Source organism: Cebus imitator, unplaced genomic scaffold (assembly GCF_001604975.1).
Source record: "Cebus imitator isolate Cc_AM_T3 unplaced genomic scaffold, Cebus_imitator-1.0 Scaffold403, whole genome shotgun sequence".
NCBI lineage: Eukaryota > Metazoa > Chordata > Mammalia > Primates > Cebidae > Cebus > Cebus imitator.
Window position 1 is genome coordinate 791,719 of NW_016107718.1, and position 19,853 is coordinate 811,571.

Here is a 19,853-nt window from a genome sequence, read left to right on the forward strand (position 1 = left end):
CTTCTTCCAAAAACATTTATTGTCAGTGACGTGGACATGAAGTATTTTATAAGGTATCTGGACCTTCAAGGTGCAAAATTATACTTTCCTTTCATTATCTTCCCTTAGGAGGCTCTGTGCCTCTTTCACTCATTGGACTATAAATTACAGGAAAGAAGGAGCCGTTCTGGGTGTTGAGGTCTCATTACCTATCATAGCATCCAGCACATAGTAGGTGCTCAATAAGTATCCATTGGCTGGAAGTATGAAAAGGGAATTTTGATGATAAGCCTAGACAACCAGTCCATACCGGTCTTTAAAAGCACTCCAGATTTATAGACTGAAAATGGGATTAAAAAAACAAAGACAGAAGAAAAAAACATAAATCTCAGCAGGATTTATGACCATTACAGAGCTAAAAGGACATTACATTTGAATACTAAGGCAGTATACCTGGCTGCCTTTGTTATCATTGATATAAACTCCTCTAACTCAATTCCTGAGTGTTTCTTCCAATAATTTGCCCTTGATTAACTTTCTTTTTCAAAACTAACATTTATTAAGTACCAATATTGTGCAGAAATGCTGTGCATTTGTTTTCTACAGTAAATTACATGAAGCAAAGATCACCCCTATTTTGGAAATGTGAAAAATTGAAGCTCTCTGAGTTTAAGTTCTCATGGGTACTAAATAGAATGGCTAGGATTGGAACCCAGGTTGACTGGCTGCTACAACACACTGTTAAACACCTTGTCAGGTGGCTCCTTTCCTTCAGGGTTCCCTGGCTATACCTCACCCTTTTAAATTCCATTTTGGAAAACATCCCTGGGAGCTCTGTTTTTCAATCCTTATGTGTTTTACTTTTGTGCATGAATCTGATGACATGTAAGTTACACCCATGACCTTCCGTATTTTGCCAGACCTTGGCCAGGGATGGCTCTTCTAGCTAATGGATATCATGGTGGCTGCCCTCAGAAAGCATGAGGACCTGCAGGAGAAGGACTGTGGAAATTTGGACTTCACTGACCCAGAGAAATAGAAGAATATTTCTGGAGAGGCCAGACCCACCAGGGACCACTGCATTGGTCATAAACGTGATACCGTGGGACTTAGGCAGAGAATGAGCAAGTCTAATCCCAGGGTTGAGGAGTAGCCAGGGGGTTCTGGCTATTTCCAGATTTAAACACTGTCCCTGTCTCTACAAAAGCAATATATCTTTCTGGGGTTCCCCACACACCTTCCTGAGAAGCCTGCCAGATTTCTGCCTTTCCTAAGGCTGCACCTTGGGAACTACTCTTTTATTTCCTTCTTCTTCTGTCACCCTCTTTCCTGGCTTTATGGGTATTTTCAGCATGATCCACCATTGATGCTGACTGAAAAGGCCATCTTTTGCATCATCATCTAGGAAGATTGCTTCCTGGGTGTCTCTTGCATCAATTTATACTTAACCCAATGAAAAAGAGCTTCACAGATGATAGCACAATGTCCAGACTCATCTAGGAAGGAACATTGCTAATTAGGATATATTAATATCTTCTCTCTTGAACTGATTCTCCAATTTTTTATTGCTATCTTTCTAATGAAAGAATCCTTAGCGTCTACTTGAATTCAGGCATGCATATTTTTCTGCTATAATACTTTCTCTTCATTTGACAGGCAGGATTGTCTTACAAGGAAAAGCTGAATGCTCTGACAGCTGATTACGTTACATGCCTTTTTTATTCTGCTCCACAAAGAGAACTGGATGACAGTGGTGATGACCTAGGAAAAGCAATTAAAGCCTCAGGATCATTTCGACTTGTGGGCTGGAGATTAGATGACAGAGGGCATCAAGGGATTGTTTATAATGGATAATAGGTTCTTTGTGCAAGATGCAGGGTAGGACATGAAGTATCTTAGATTCTGTAGCAATGTGTTATTTTTCTTTGCCAAAATGGGTAGACAAATGCAACAGAACTCTTTAGTGCTGGTAGATCAACTTAATCTTTTCTGCTTTTGCCAAAAATATTTCACAGAGGACGTGTCCATTTGTCTTTTTTAGGAACAGCCAGTTTTACTTTGTCACTGAGGTGTCAGAAAATTGCTTCATACCTTGAATGCATTGCAGCCCTCTGGACATTTCCATAGGGAATAAAAGCGGCTATCCCTTCAAAGACACATTTGCGAATAACTTAACATCTAAGAATAGAATCATAATGCTTAAGAGCATTACCTAAGCAGTTTTGGCATCTATGAGGGCTGGTTGTGCTGGACACGGAGCATGTAATTTCTTTTTTTCTTTTCTTTTCTTTCTTTCTTTCTTTTTTTTTTTTTTTTTTTTTTTTTTTTTTTTTTTTTTTTTTTAAAGACAGGGTCTCACTATGTTGCTCAGGCTGGGCTGCAGTGACACAGTCACGGCTCACTGCAGCCTCAAGCTCCTGGGGCTCAAGCAATCCTCTCAGCTCAGCCTCCAAAGCAGCTGGGACTACAGGTCTGCACTACCATGCCTGGCTAATTTTTTGGCATTTTTTGTAGAGACAGGGTCTTATCTACTTGAATTCATTGTTTTTGCTGAAAGACGACGTTTTGCCTGTTCTGAGTGCGGGCAGCAGTTTTTGCCATTCAGTTTAGCATGTGAAGTTGATATAAAACATGTCTAAAAACATTAAGATTGGGCACCTTGTGTAGACAACCTGATACACTTCAAAGCAGAATAATTGCTAGCTACTCAGATACACTTGGTGGGGAAAAATGAGTTTCCATAACACCAAAGCAATGTCTGCCTGAACCATATGTTTTCCAATCCAAAAACAGGTTTTTGGATTCAAAATGTTCTCCCTCTTTCTTTATTTTATTCTTGCTAATATGAAAATAAAAAAACAGCAGGAAACATTTAGGACCACATAATAGAGGGCCATTTCCAGAAAAGAAGCAAATTCATTGGGGTATCCCAGAAAATAAACCTTGATATGCCCATGGATATTTGTTCTATTCTGGAATTTTGACACAGAGGAGATGTAATGGAACACATCCTGGACTCAGATACTTTCTGATTTCTACCCTTCAAGGTGTGAAAGGTAAGGATGGCAAACAAGGAGAATACTGTACTATGTACGAGACTCCCTGCACCAGTCTGAGTATTCATGTGTCAATGGGTACAATAGTTACTTGTGTCTGCTCAACAGCTTGTGAAAATGTTCTCTTATGTTCTGTAGTTTTCCATCTTTAGAGTCTTGTCTCGTTAAAGTATGCTGCGAAAACTGCATCAGAATCTTTTGCTACTTAAGGTACAAACACATGACCTAGATTTCCTCAGTTGGATTTACCCCTACCAAAGACTGATGAGAAAGAGACCAGTGTTAGGAGGTGGCCACAGAGAGATAGATTTTCTGGTAGTTGTGGTGGAAGGGGGTGGTTCTGGTTCTTCTGGGGTTGTGGTGCTGGAGTTTCTGGCACTCAATCTCAGATATGATCAGTGCTGAGCAGTGAGTGGTGGTAGCAGGGCTGTTTTCACTAATACTTTTCCCCACAGGTAGAAGATGGGCATTATTTCTGTATTTCTAGCTGCTTAGCATTTTAAGTCCAATTCTCTGATTCTTTGAGATTCTGAAACTTTTTCATATGTTCAATAAGCCTCATTTTGCTTAAATTAGTTAGAAATTATCCTATGATTTTCAACCAAGAGTCTTGACTTGAATAATGGAAATGAGAAATAGTAACAGAGGGGCAGTTTAACTTCGGTTATTATAGCTAGAAAGGGCGTTGGAAATGGAATGTTGAATGTGACCATAGACTAAAAGAATTTGATAGAGATTTTCAGGTATCTTCAAATATGGAAGTTGTTTTCTTGCTTAAATGAAGGAGTGTTTTCTTAACTTCCCCTACAGCTTTATAAGAAAAAGCATTAAGGAAAAAAAATCTTGGGCATTTACAAAAGTTTGGTAAATAGCATGAAGAAAATAAGTCCTGAATCATCATCGGTGATAATTTATTATTTGCTTTTTGGTGTATTTTGTTTGATATTTTACTATGCACATGCATAGTTACTCTTAGGCGTTTACTACACAATGTAGCTTCATTAAAGAAAAATTAGAAATGTAAAGAGTGCAAAACCAAAGGAAAAGTCTCCTGTAATGATTAATTTATGTGTAAACTGGCCAGGCTATATATTTCCTAAAGTGATTTAATAAAACCTAACTTAGGATTACTGTGAAGATATTTTAGCAATGCGATTAACATCCACAACCAGCTGACTTTAAGTAAAGGAGATTACTCTCTATAATGTGGATCAGCCTTATCCTAGCAGTTGAAGGTCTTATAAGCAAAAACTGAAGGTTCCCACAGAAGAAGAAATTCCGCCTCAAGACAGTATTATACAAAGCCTGCCTATGTTTCTAGCCTACTGACCTATCCTTTGAGTTTTAAACTTGCCAGGCCCCGCAATCCTATAGTGTGTGTATACACACACACACACACACACACACACACACACACACACACACACTATATATATATGTATATATATCCTATTAATTGTTTCCTGGAGAACCCTGACTGATACATTCCCCCATAAGACCATCACCCTCTAATATCACATGCTATATCATGGTATCTTTACTAATTTTTTTCTTTTCTTTTCTTTTCTCAGACCTCTCAGGGATGAATTTTTTTTTCTATACAGAGTCATGCAATGCATAACAATATTTCAGCCAGTAATGGACCACATATACAATGGTGGTCCCATAAGATTAAAATGGAGTGGAAAAATTCATATTGTACAAAAATGTTGTAGCCATCCTAATGTAGCACAATGCATTGCTCATGTGTCTGTGCTGATGGTGATGTAAAGAAAACTACTGTGCTTCCAGTTGTATAAAAGTATAGCACATATAATTATATACAGTATATAATGCTAGACAATGATAATAAACAACCATGTTACTGGTTTATATATTTACCATACTATAGTTAAAAAAAATTTTTTTAACTTTTTGAGACAGAGTCTCACTCTGTCTCCCAGGCTGGAGTGCAGTGGTGAAATCTCAGCCCACTACAACCTCTGGCTCCAAGGTTCAAGCGATTCTCCTCCCGCAGCCTCCTGAATATCTGGGATTAGAGGCACATGCCACCATACCTGCCTAAGTTTTGTATGTTTATTAGAGACAAGGTTTCACCATGTTGGCCAGGCCGGTCTCAAACTCTTGACCTCAAGTGATCTCCCCACCTTGGCCTCCGAAAGTGCTGGGATTGCAGGCATTTCCCACCATGCCCAGCCCCATACTATACTTTTAATCATTATTTTAGAGTGCACTTCTACATATGTATAAAAAGAATTAACTGTAAAACAGCCTCAGGCAGCTCTTTGAAGAGGTATTCCAGAAGAAGGCATTGTTATCATAGGAGATGACAGTTTCACGAGTGTTACTGCCCCTAATGACCTTCCGGTGGGATAAGATGTAGAGGTGGAAGACAGTGATATTGATGATACTGACCTTGTGTAGGCCTAGGATGTGTGTGTTTGTGTATTATTTTTTAACAGGAAAATTAAAAAGTTAAACGAATAAATAAAATAGATAAAATTCTTATAGAATAAGAATATAAAGAAAGAATATATTTTTATATAGGTGTACAATGTGTGTTTTAAGCCAATTTATTACAAAAGATCCAAATTAAAAACCTCAACTTTAATTTTTTTTAAATTAAAATTTTAATTAAAAAAATTAAATTTATAAAGGTCTACAAAAAGCTGTTTAATTTCTTATTGAACAAATAAAAATATCTATTTATGAATTTAGTGCAGCCTAAGTGTATAGTGTTTATAAAGTCTACAGTAGTGTATAGTAATGTCTTAGGCCTCACATCCAATTACCACTTACTGATTCACCCACAGTAATTTCCAGTCCTTAAAGCTGTTTTCATGGTTAGCACCTTATACATGTGTATCATTTTTTAACTCTTTCATACTATATTTTAACTGTACCTTTTCTATATTTAGATATGTCTATATACACAAATATTTACCATTGTGTTACAATTCCCTACAGTGCTCAGTATAGTAACATATTCTACAACTTTGTAGCCTAGGAGCAACAGGCTATACCATGTAGCCTAGATGTATAATAGGCTATACCTTATAGGCTTGTGTCAATATACTTCATAATGTTCACACAATGATGAAGTTGCCTTGTGACACTGTATTAGACTGTATTCCCATAGTTAAGTGATACATGACTGTATATGTGTGCAACTATTTACCCATTTATTTACAAAAATAGGATAATACCATTCACACTGTATGTTAGTATGCTTTTTCCCCCACTCAATAGTGTACCTTGAATACATTTCCAAATCAATGAATATACTTTTAAAAACATCATTTTTATTTATTGCTACATTTTTGACAATAATCAAGACAGGTAAACAACCTAAATATTCATCAACCAATGAATCAATAAAGAAAACACACACACACACACACACACACACATATACACCACAATGGAATGTTATTCACTCTTAACAAGGAAGGCTATCCTGCCATCTGTGACAATATGGATAAACCTGGAGGACATTATGCTACATGAAATAAACCAGATAAAGCAACAAATACTGCCTGATTTCACTTATATGTGGAATCTAAAATAGCCAAATTTACAGAAGCAGAGAGTGGAATGGTGTTTGCTAGGGAATGGGGAGGGGTAAATTGGGAGATGTCAGTCAAAAGATACAAAGTTTCAGTTACCCAAGATGAATAAATTCTTATAGACCACCACAATGTGGTGATTATAAGACTACCATATTGTATACTTTACATTTTTTAAGCAGATAGGTCTTAAATATTCTCATCACACCAAAAAAGAGGAAAAAGAAAATAAGAACGGTAACTATGTGGGGTGATATATATGTTAATTAGCTTGATTGTGATGATTATTTTACAGTGTATGTGTATATCAAAAATCAAGTTGTACATCTTTAATGTGTAGTTTTGATTATTATACCTTAAAAAAGCTGAAAAAATGTTCACCAGTTTTATAAGCAAAAAAACAAAGAAACAAACAAATAAACCTCATCATTTTTAGTGCCAGTATATTATCCCATTGTGTGAATAGTGCAATTTCTGAAAATAGCTCTAAAGATATCCTTTAAAAGTCCTAGAATTCGAACTACTGGATGAATAAAATTTATATTTTAAAGACTTTTGGTACATACTGCCAAATTGCTCTAAAGAAAACAAATATCAACTTAACTCTTACTTATGAGTGTCCTTTCCCCACACTTTAACCAATCCATTTTATTATCATGCAAATTATTTTCTAATTTTGAACTTTAAAAACCTAAAATGTATTATTTTTTAAAAATGTTTGTGTTGGTATATATGTATTTTTACCTAATTGAGATTACAGTGTATGTACATATGTAAGTAAATATATATTCTACTTTTAAAAATACTTATTACAAATAATTTCTTATACTATAAAACTTTCTAATTCATTTTAGTGACCTAATAACATTCCCCAGCACAGATGTACCATAGTTGACTTATGCATTCTGCAATTATACTCTCTCATTTTTGCCAAAATTTCTATTTCCTTAGGATATTTTCTCAGAATGGGATTATAGGCCCCAAAATTAGGAATGTTTATGAGATTCTGATACCAGTGAATGAACTCATTATTAGAATAAGTCTGTTTATTCATCAATCTTGAATATTGGCTTAAAAAGTGAGAAAAAACCTTACAATGTGTTATATAAGAGCAGAGCAGGTATTGCATTAAAAATGATAATGAGGGTTAATTTTGGCCCCCATCTACATTCATTTGCTATTTCTATTTCTTGTTTTATAAATGAGAATGAGGGACTTGAAACAAGTATTTAGTGAATCCATTCACATTGGGAAAGTGTTTCCCAGGTTTCTACATTTGCATTAACTTACACTATAGCGTGGGAGAAATAGCTAGAGCAACAAAAATGGAATTGATAAAGTAAATAAATTGTAAATATGACTTTTGATAAATTACATATGTGCACATACAAACCTATTTACAATTACCTGTCTTTTAGGGCCAGAGGATCTACTACCACAGAACATTTCTAGATGTCAATTCCTGGTATGAAAGGATTGGGAGTTAACAGAAGAGCCGCAGAGAGGTAGAGTTTGCTGTGTTTATATTTGCATTGAAGTTATTTTAAAATATTAGTTTATCTTCCTGCACATAATATTTTTATTTTATAGCATACATGGAATCTATATGTTTGATTCTATAGTATAAATTCCTTTCTTCTCAATCAGCCTTTTTGGCCGTTTTGTTAAAGATCACAGTGTAGCCACATGAAGGAAAAGCATTTGAATCTGGGTTAGCCCTATCCATGGTGAGAGTTACTACCTGAGTGCCAGGCTGGGATTGGATAGATCAGGCATACAGCAGCCTGTCTTACAGAATGGTGTCTGAACAGGATAATTTCTGGTTCAATGTAGCCTTCCTTGGTTTTAACCTGTATCACATGGGCTTGTCTAAAAGGAACAATATCCCTTAATATTGAAAATTTTCTAACACAGCAGTCGTCAAATTATCATCCACATACCCCTGGGGATCCTGATTATCTTTTAAGGGTGTTTGCAAAGCCAGCATGATTTACCTAATAATCCTGACATGAATTTGAGCTTTCAAATGAAATTAAAGTTTCAGAAAACTTATATCCACTACCTGAGATTGATGGCTTCTTAACACTTAGAGATTTTATTATGAAATTGGAAATGTTAACTAATGCAATTTTAAACATATCATATGATAAAATGTGTCAATATTTGGAACATCTGTATAACTCAGTGAATCAATATTGTCCAAATAACAATGCATGGGGTTACAAAATTATGCATGGATAAAAACCCTATTCAAAGCTCAAGACAGACCAATGGATTTTAAGTTAAGAGAACACAAAAAGTTTATTGGTCTAGTTTCAGAGAGTCCACATTCTGTCTTTTAAAAAAACAACTTGTTGAATCTTGGTGTAGTATCACAGAAGAATATCCACAACTATGTTCCTTCCTTTTTCAGCCATATCTATGTGAAGCTACCTTTTCTTAATATTCTTCAACCAAAATGTCATTTTGCAGCAGGTTGAATGCTGAAATATATAGCAGAATCCAACATTCTTCTATTAAGCCAGACATTAAAGAGATTTGCAGAAATATAAAACAATGCAATTCTTCTTGTTAACATTTTTTGGAAACATAATTATTTTTCATAAAGGTATGTTATTTATGTCAATATACAATGGGTTTATTACTGTAATTTTAGAATTAATTAATAAATAGATATTTATTTTTTCCATTTTAAATACAGAAAGTTTCAACAGATATAACTCACATAAACAAAACCCTTTGGGGTCCTCAATAATGTTGAGTATGACTAGTATATGAGTCCAAACACTTTAAGAACTGCTATCCTAACAAATTGTTCTTGAATAATTTTGCATGTGAATATCATCAGGCTCTCCCAAGTAAGGTAATGCATTCAGCAATAGATTAGGATGACCTCTGGCTTTGAATATAAAATTGGGTGTTATGGTCAATAACAGTCACACAAGTAATTAATTGAGAAGTCAGAAAGAAAAACACAGCTTTCAAAAGCCCCTTGAGTATTTTGCTCATGTGTGCCCCACTGTTGGATGTGGTTACTGAGGTGTGCTGGTGAGTGCAGCTGTTGGTCTCCTAGGGGAGTTATTTGCTTTGCTTTGTCATACACATGCTCTTTTGATCTCAGATACTAGTTTCTGTCTGGCTTCCTTGTGGTTAATACATCTGACATATGGCTTGTTTCTTTGTCTATCTTTTATTATGTTATTTCATCGGGCTACTTTGAAATCAATATAAGCAATAATCGGCAGACTACAATTTGGTTTTAAGTGCATTTTCTTATCAAGATACATAGAGTTATATGGCATTCTTATGATCCGGTGCTTCAACTGATGACATATAATGTAGTATTAAATAAAACTATACAGCCTGGCATAGTTAAGTGTATTGTTAAATACATCAAACATAAAAACAGAAGAGCGAAAAAGGTATATAAGGTGCTCATAGATAACCAAGCAGCTGAATGAAAATATGGAAAGATATTTCCCTGTTGCTTTTCTAATGTCGCTACTTCACTTTCTCTAAGCTTTGGATTTCTCTCCACATTTCCTTTTTCCCTAGGACTCTGGATTCTCAGCTAGTGTTTGATACTATTTAAGGGTTCCATCAGTTTAATGCTCACACAGCATTTATTAGCTATGCGAACTTGACCAGGTAAATTCAGCCATTTGTGCTACTACTGTATTTCCCTCTCAGTAAAGTGGGGATAATAATAAGTGTATCTACATCACTGAATGAAGAATATGTGAAACCACCCACGTGTACTGGGCGCAGCATCCTGACTACCACCCCCAGTGGATCCTCCCTGGGTATCAGCTATTATTCTTCTCTATTTTTACTCATTGGCACTTTCATCTCATTTGCGAAAGAACTATATTAATTAATTCAACAGACACATATTTAATAACTGTTGCATACCAGGCATTGTGCTAGGATGAGGGATACAACAGTGAATAAAAACAGTGCTCATGAAAGCAGAGGGCATATTTATGTAGTATTTATGCTATTTCTGGTCTTTATCACGCTATCTGGCACAGAATAGGTATTTCATAAATATGTGCCAAATAAGCAAATAACCGACCTTATATTATTATTCTTAATTTACAGATGAAGAAACTGAGACTTAGAAAGGAAGAAAGAGTCACCCAGGTAGCTGGTCACAGAATCCCTCCCTAGGGATCTAGGAAGAAAGTGCTAACATTGCTAAGTCATGCTGCTTGAGAAGGGTTAATCTGGCTTCTCAATTTCTAAGTTCCAAAGCACATCATGAACCTGCACATAAACTAAATGTTCAACAACACTTTCCATAAGTACTCATTGATGTCCACCTTGTTGGACAAGACATTGTGCTAATCTTTGGAATATTGCCATTAACCTGAGAGACATTAGAGGAGCTTCCATTCCATTCAGGGAGACAGCTATGAAACACCTGGTTATGTGTGTGGTTGCCTTGTGATAAACACTATGGAGACGCATATACCAGAGGTTCTGACTTAAGCTGGTATGCTGGTCAGAAAGACTTCCCTGAGGAAAGAATTTGTAAACTAAGTGCTAAAGGGTGAGTAGGAAAAAATCAACTAGAAAAGAAATGGAGGAAAAGCATTTCTGGCAGAATAGCATGTTCAAGAACTTGGAGCATTTGCATGCTAGAGGAAGGCCAGTGTGCTATACCCAGAGGCTGAGTGAGGCAGGAAGATGACATGGAACTATGGGAACAGGTTGGGGCCAAATTCTCCAGAGCTTCAGACCCACACTAAGCGTTTTTTTAAGATAGAGTGTTGTTCTGTCGCCAGACTGGAGTGCAATGGCACTATCTCGGCTCACCGCAACCTCCACCTCCCTGGTTCAAGCATTTCTGCTGTCTCAGCCTCCCGAGTAGCTGGGACTACAGGCTCACCCCACCACGACCAGCCAATTTTGTTTTGTATTTAATAGATACGGGGTTTCGCTATGTTGGCCAGGATGGTCTTGATCTCCTGACCACAGGATCTGCCTGCTGCGGCCTCCCAAAGTGCTAGGATTACAGGCGTGCATTTTGGTTTTATCATAAGTACTCTTCAGTGAATTTTCAAAAAGAGAGTGATGTGATAAGATATGCAATTTGGAAACATCATAGTTGAAAGAAGATGGCAGTGTGGACCAGGATGGTAGAACTGGAGACAAACATGTGAGCAGGCTTGAGAGATACTCAAGAGGTTGGGTTCATAGACTTGTGACTTAGATCAGGGAGATGAGCAGGAGGCAGATCTGAGTTTTATGGGGTCTGAAGCTCATGCAATTGGAAAGCTCTTTCAGAAATGGACACTATATATGGGAAGGGCCTAAGATGACTGTCAAGGTCTTAGGCATTTCATATAGACACAGTAACATATGTACAAGGAAGAGGAGGTATCTCTTCTCTGCACCTCTTTTTATTAGGAACCAACACTTTTCTCAGAATCCTCCCCAGCATTCCTTTCACATGTAGAAAATTGGGTAGAAAAATAGATAATTCCTTCCAATTCTGAGACTCAGTGATTGTGGTGGGAACAAAACATATTAGGAAGTACATTCTCATCAGCAAGCTGAGGAGACAATCCACATCTGTGCTCTAGTGAAAAGATATAATTATTGTTCAATAAGATACTTTGTATATAATGGTGCTGGGACAACAGGGATAAAAGAAAGCTCTCCTGGACAAATTGGAACAATGACCGCTCCATCTGTTGTGGATGTAAGTGACTGGGTGAGTTCCCTCTCTTCTTCCCACCTCTGAATAGTGTTCCCTGCCCTTGTATCACTGCTGCTGGGCTCTGGCTCATCTTCCTCACTGACCACAGTTGGCGCCTGTTTTCTGTCAGCTGACTGGCACTGCAGCATTTTCCACTGGGGCAAGGAGAAGGCATGAGCTATAAGCACTCAGAAGTGGTCAGGAGTGTGGGGGGATTGTTAGCTTTACTTCTGATGAGACTCAGACTCAAGCTGGGAAATTATTAATGGGAGGCATTTGACTAGGAGGTAGTGTCTTTCCAAGTGAGCTAAGAGAACACTGGTCCTTGAATATGCTCCAGGAGAAAGAGATTCTGTCTGGAGAAATGCTGACAAATGCACCCCTGAAGAGTCTTGGTGCACACTAGGATATTTAAAAAGCTATTAAGAAGTCCTACAATGGAGAAATGCAAAAAACTCAGGTTTTGTCCATGACTATGCAAGACCAGCGCATCCTTTTTAAACACACACACCTCACACCACTGATAAATATGCTGAAGAATAGACTTGGAGAAACTTTTTAAGAAGAAGGCATATTAACATCAAGGCAGGAAGGCCAAGAAATGGGGAGACAAAGAGAATGGCCCAATATACTAGAATACTCCTAGAGTCAATGTGCTGGTTCTTAATATATCTTAGCATTCTTGGGACTGAGCTACACATGAATTCGTGGGATTGATTCTTCATCTAAATGTTGCTTGAGTTATTGCATTGTTCTGTTGCTTTCCAGGAACGTTTGTTCATTTCAGAATAGGCCGAGGAGTGATGACTGACAAGGACAACTTCTCTCACACTTAAATTTATTGTAGTTTCCAAAATTTGAAGTAAAGAAGCAATATAAACTCTATCTAGGTGTTCCTGGAAGCATGAGATCACTCATTAAGGCATCAGTTAGCAAAATTTGGAAGTAAAGTGAAAAAGTGAAATACAGTGAAAGAGCAAAAAGATGGGGTTGGATAAACCAGTTTTAAAATTGTGGCTTAACTGCGCAAACTTTGGCAAATGATTTAACCTCTTAAATCATTTATGAATTTAATTAAACAATGCACTTTCCAAATCTCAGTGTCCATATATGTAAAAATACTTCACTTGTAGGATAATGCAAGCATTAGAAATAGTATGCCTCTTATTCATGAATTATTATCATTATGAAAATATAGGAAGTGTGTGCTTAATGCAAAGAAAATGTTCAGTTAACAAAAGCTATTTCTATTATCTAAAATGATAGAAAAGAATCTACATTGTAAGATTCCTATAGCCCAGGAAGTCATAGTCTGATCATGGAACAGAAGGAGCAGAGTGAATAATTTAAACTGTCATGTATATTAATGCTACTGCCTTGCAAATTACAAGGCAGTAAGGAAAACATTTCTCTTCCTCCTCATGAGTTTAAGTTTGTATTTAATAATAAATATTTATTTCATACTATAAATGTCACCTTTTTTGTCTTGCTAATATAAGGCATAATTCAGATACTGGAATTACTGCTAGGTTAAAGTTTCAACTCTATGCCTTGCTATCTGTATGACCTTAACCATGCAAACAAACCATGTTACCTCTCAGTGCCTCACTTTTTTCATCCTCAAAATAAGGACAATAATATTATTTACCTCATATATGTAATTAAACAATGCACTGTGCTGTGAATGTAGTTAAGAAAGAAAAGCTGTTTATCATTATTACTGTTATACTTTAAGTTCTGGAGTACATGTGCAGATTGTGTAGGTTTGTTACATAACTATACATGTGCCATGGTGTTGGTTTGCTGCATTCATCGCCCATCATCTACATTAGGTATTTCTCCTAATGCTATTCCTCCCCAATACCCCCACCCCCTGCTATTCCTGCCCTAGACCCCTACCAACCAGGCCCCAGTGTGTGATGTTCCCCTCCCTGTGTTCATGTGTTCTCATTGTTCAACACCCACTTATGAGTGAGAACATGCGGTGTTTGGTATGCTGAGAATGATGATTTCCAGTTTCATCTATGTCTCTGCAAAGGACATGAACTCATCTTTTTTATAGCTGCATAGTATTCCATGGTGTCTATGTGCCACATTTTCTTTATCCAGTCTATCATTGATAGGCATTTGGGTTGATTCCAAGTCTTTGCTATTGTGAACAGTGCTGCAATAAACATATGTGTGCATGTGTCTTTATAATGGAATAATTTATAATCCTTTGAGTATATACCCAGTAATGAGATTGCTGGGTCAAATGATATTTCTATTTCTAGATCCTTGAGGAATCACCACACTGTCTTTCACAATGGTTGAATTAATTTACACTCCCACCAACAGTGTAAAAGTGTTTCTATTTCTCCACATCCTCTCCAGCATCTGTTGTCTCCTGATTTTTTAATGATCGTCATTCTAACTGGTGTGAGGTGGTATCTCATTGTGGTTTTGATTTGCATTTCTTTAATGACCAGTGATGATGAGCATTTTTTCATATGTTTGTTGGCTATGTAAATGTCTTCTTTTGAAAAGTGCCTGTCCATATCTTTTGCCCACTTTTTGATGGGATTTTTTTTCTTGTAAATCTGTTTTAGTTCTCTGTCGATTCGGATATTAGCCCTTTGTCTGATGGGCAGATTGAAAACATTTCTTCCCATTCTGTTGGTTGCCAGTTCACTCTATTGATAGTTTCTTTTGCCGTAAAGAAGCTCTTAAGTTTAATTAGATCCCATTTGTCCATTTTGGCTTTTGTTGCCATTGCTTTTAGTGTTTTAGTTATGAAGTCCTTGCCCATGCCAATATACTGGATGGTACTGCCTAGGTTTTATTCTAGAGTTTTTATTTTGCTAGGCCTCATGTTTAAATCTTTAACCCGTCTACAGTTAATTTTTGTACTAGGTGTAAGGAAGGGATACAGTTTCAGCTTTCTGCATATGGCTAGCCAGTTTTCCCAAAAGCATTTATTAAATAGGGAATCCTTTCCCCATTGCTTGTTTTTATCAGGTTTGTCAAAGATCAGATGATTGTAGCTGTGTGGCGTTCCTTCTGAGGCCTCTGTTCTGATCCATTGGTCTATATCTCTGTTTTGGTACCAGTACCATGCTGTTTTGATTTTAGTAGCCTTGTAATATAGTTTGAAGTCGGGTGGTGTGATGCCTTCATCTTTTTCTTTTTCTTTTCTTTTTTTTCTTTTTTTTTTTTTTGCTATGTGGGTTCTTTTTTGGTTCCATATGAAGTGTAAGGTGTTTTTTTTCCAATTCTTTGAAGAAAGTCAATGGTAGCTTGATGGGGATATCATTGAATCTATAAATTATTTTGGGCAGTATGGCCATTTTCGTGATATTGATTCTTCCTAACCATGAGCATGGAATGTTTTTCCATTTGTTTGTGTCCTCTCTTATTTCCTTGAGTAGTGGTTTGTAGTTCTTCTTGAAGAGGTCCTTCACATTCCTTGTTAGTTGTATTCCTAGGTATTTTAATCTCTTTGTAGCAGTTGTGACTGGGAGTTCACCCATGATTTGGCTCTCTATTATTGATGTATAGGAATGCTTATGATTTTTGCACATTGATTTTTGTATCCTGAGACTTTGCAGAAGTTGCTTATCAGCTTAAGGAGATTTTGAGCTGAGATGATGGAGTTTTTTAAATATAGAATCATGTTATCTGCAAACAGGGACAATTTGATGTCCCCTTTTCCTATTTGAATATGCTTTATTTCTTTCTCTTGCCTGATGGCCCTAGCGAGAACATCCAATACTGTATTGAATAGGAGTGGTGAGAGAGGGCATCCTTCTATGGTGTCAGTTTTCAAAGGGAATGCTTCCAGGAAAAGCTGGGGGTGTTGTTGTTGTTGTTGTTGTTGTTGTTTGAGAGGGAGTCTCTCACTCTGTCTCTAGCCTGGAGTGCAATGGTGCAATCTCGGCTCACTGCAACCTCTGCCTTCCAGGTTCAAGCAATTCTCCTGCCTCAGCCTCCTGAGTAGCTGGGACTACAGACATGTGCCACCACACCCAGCTAATTTTTATATTTTTAGTAGAGGCAGGGTTTCACCATGTTGGCTAGGCTGGTCTCAATCTTTTGACCTTGTGATCTGCCCAGCTCGGCCTCCCAAAGTGTCGAGATTACAGGTGTGAGCCACTGCACCTGGCCAAAGAAGCTGTTTTGTATTGCAATTGTTGGCACCTCGCTATGCTGTAGAATTTTTTTTTGTTCGAAAACTTACTCAAATTTCTTTCTGGATGTTAGGAGAAATCCTTACCAATTGGATGTAAGACAAAATTAAGCAAATGATTTTCTTTATTCAATATCTTCTCTTCCCTCACTTGTTGCCTCTGGCTTTCCTTGGCCCTGGGGAGCTGCTTTTTGAGTCTTAACTGTCACTTCAATGACCCCTCGTTGCAGTTCAGTCTACATTGGTGAGATTAACCCGTTTCTAATGTAACGTTACCAAAGGAAGGTTCACATTGGAATGATAATTCCCAAGGCCACACAATCTTGGCCAGAGACATTTTACAGTATTTTTATCTTCTGCATTGATTCTTACATTTTCTCTTTTATTGGATTTGCAGATAAGTGGTACAAATTTAAATCTGTTTGGTTCTAAAGTCCATTTTCTTTTCATAACACCACAATAAAAAAAACTCATAAATAATGAAAACTAATATTTACTGAATATTTACTTTGCCCAGAAACAATACTTGCCCAGCCACAGTGGCTCATGCCTGTAATCCCAGTACTTTGTGAGGCTGAGGGGAGCAGATCACTTGAGGCCAGGAGTTTGAGGCCTGCCTGGCCAACATTTTGTAGTGAAACCCTGTCTCCACTAAAATACAAAAATAAGCTGAGTGTGAAGGTGGGCACCTGTAATTCCAGCTAGTCAGAAGGCTGAGGCAGGAGAATCGCTTGAACCCGGGAGACAGAGGTTGCAGTGAGCCGAGATCACATTACTGCGCTCTAGCCTGGACAACAGAGCAAAACTCCATCTCAAAAAAGAAAAGAAAAAAAAAAAAGAAACCATACTAAATTACTTCTCTGCAGTATCTTATTTAATCCTAACAGCAAATGCATAAAAGGTAGACTTCATTGTTGTAAATGAGTAAATAAGTCCCAGAAAGGTGAGGTGACCTATTCAAGGGCACATAGTTAGAAGGTGGTAGAGCCTGGATTCAGATTCATTTATCCAGGCTGACTCAAGAGTCCACACTTCTAGCCTTTATGTTGCTAATAATTTTCAGACACTTTTTGCCCTTTAATGATTAGATAGTATCATTTACAGCAACAGATTGAGAAAAACTAAGGTTTGTGGCTATCTGGTTTCTGTAAGTAAAAATAACATCAGCAGGTTCAAGGTCATTCATTCATGTCAAGAAAGCTTAGTAAATGCTGGTAAAGAATGACCAGAGCCAAGGGCATAGATGCTCAGATAAACATGGTGGGTTTGATCCACCTCTGAGAGGCCTGATGGGATGGATAGGATGTCACAGGTGGGCTTTCTTCCTTCTAAGTCTCTCTAGCAACAGAGTTTGAAACAGCCCATAAATTTCTCTATTATTACAAGTCTCTCTTATCCTAACATTTTGGACTCGAAATTTATACTATTCAAGAAGGATTTTCTTATTCAAAACAGACTAGCATTAGGCACCCTACCTTGGAATTCTCAAATGACACTCTTTTCTATGAATGTGACTCTGAGCTGAAAATTATGCATGATATGGGGGAAGCACTGGACCCTCCCCAAGGCTGAGTGTTGGGCTGAGGCCTGGTGGTGTCTGGAATAGAAGTGATGATGCAAGAAGTATTGTAAAGTATGTAAGACAGAACCAAGGCCGGAGGCTACTCTCCTCTCACCGAGACATCTAGCTCTATATCACCTGCCACTGGGGCTACTAGGGACAGGGATGTGGGAATTGAAGGGATCAGCCATGACAACCCTGCAGGAAGAAATTTGAGGATATTTTCCTCTATCCTGTTCTAAGAACAAGAATTCCTTTTAAGATTGGGATACCTGTCCAGATACATAATCAATGAAGATACTCTCAATATGAGGGTGTATAGAGATGGAATGTATATGGATGTGGAGGAAAGAGAAAGTGTTTTGTGGCATTCCAGGAAAACTGACTGAAAGTGGCACACATGGGAGACAGATCCAGCATAAAAACCAGGAAAGAGGCCTCTGCCTTCCCAGCACATGCCATGAGAATGGCGGGCTCACAATAACTACAGTCACCTCCTTACTGGTACATTAATGTAGAGTAATGCTTATAAAACATGTACATCTATCAACATAGAGGCTTATTTAGGCTGTTCTCATCAGGATGACTCTGCTTTGTACTGAGTTGGCTGTGCTTAGTTCCAGAATGTGGTTTTGATTTATATCTGGTTCATATACATCTCTTCTGGAAATCAGGCTTAAGGGGAAGTAGCTCCTAGGGCACAATCTCCTCACAGCGCTGGGTCACTGAAAAGCAAGAGCCAAGCCAAACTGTGTAAACACGTATGAGGCCTCTGCTTGCATCACATTCACTAATATTCAATTGGCCGATGTAGATTGCATGGTCAACATCAGTGGTCCAGGAAAGTATGCTCTGTCCACAGGGGCAGAGGGAACAGAGTGGATAATTCAAACAATCATTCACACGAATGCTATAGCCTTGCAAATTACAAGGCAGTTGGAAAGCATTTCTCTTCCTCCTCATGAATTTAAACTTGTATTTAAGAATTAATGTGTATCCTTTGTACATGTGCATGTATTTGTATTTGTACTCACAGCATGCACGTGGTTAATCCAATAGTTACCTAAAGGACATCTAAAAGAAAATAGAGGCCATCTATGGAAATTATTTTACACACACACACACACACACACACACCTACTTCTGTGTGTGTATATATATATATGTACATATGTGTATATATATATATATATATATATATACACACACACACATGAAATTCAGCCTTTAAAAGATCTTGCCACTTGCACCAAATGGGTGAATCTAGAGTATATTATGCTAACAGAAATACACCAGACACAGAAAGAAAAATGCTGCATAATGTCACTTATATGTGGAACTTTTAAAAAGTCAAATAGATAGAAACATAGAGTAGAATGGTGGTTGCAGTGGGGTGGGAAAGATATGGGGGGGAATATATGGGGGGAGAAATAGGGAATATATATGGAAAAATGGGGAGATATAGGTCAAAGAGTAATATGTTGTAGTTATGTAAGATAAGTCTAGAGATGTGATGTACAGTATGAGGACTATAGTTAATAAAAATTAATACATATTGGAAATTTGCTTAAAGAGTTTTCTTAGCATTTAGTTGCTTTTACCACAAAAGAAAAAAGGTAACTGAGAAAACGGATATGTTAATTTGCGTGACTGTAGTCATCTTTTCACTATATATTTATATATCACAACATCACATTGTACACCTTAAATATGTACAATCAATCAATCAATGAAACAAAAATAAAGATATATCTTCAACTAATCCTTATGGAAAGAAGTTCTTCTAGAATTTCTGGAAGATCATTCTAGTTAGACTGAATGA

General features: G+C 37.2%; 1 long non-coding RNA gene across 1 annotated transcript in view; it reads left to right on the plus strand.

The window, feature by feature from the left end:
• Positions 1-11,308, plus strand: part of LOC108289440 — a 58,618-nt gene extending 47,310 nt beyond the window's left edge. The window contains exons 3-5 of the long non-coding RNA XR_005196915.1: positions 8,020-8,106; positions 10,157-10,249; positions 10,703-11,308. This is a non-coding gene — a long non-coding RNA (uncharacterized LOC108289440). The remainder of the gene's footprint in view (positions 1-8,019; positions 8,107-10,156; positions 10,250-10,702) is intronic.
• Positions 11,309-19,853: the final 8,545 nt, after the last annotated feature.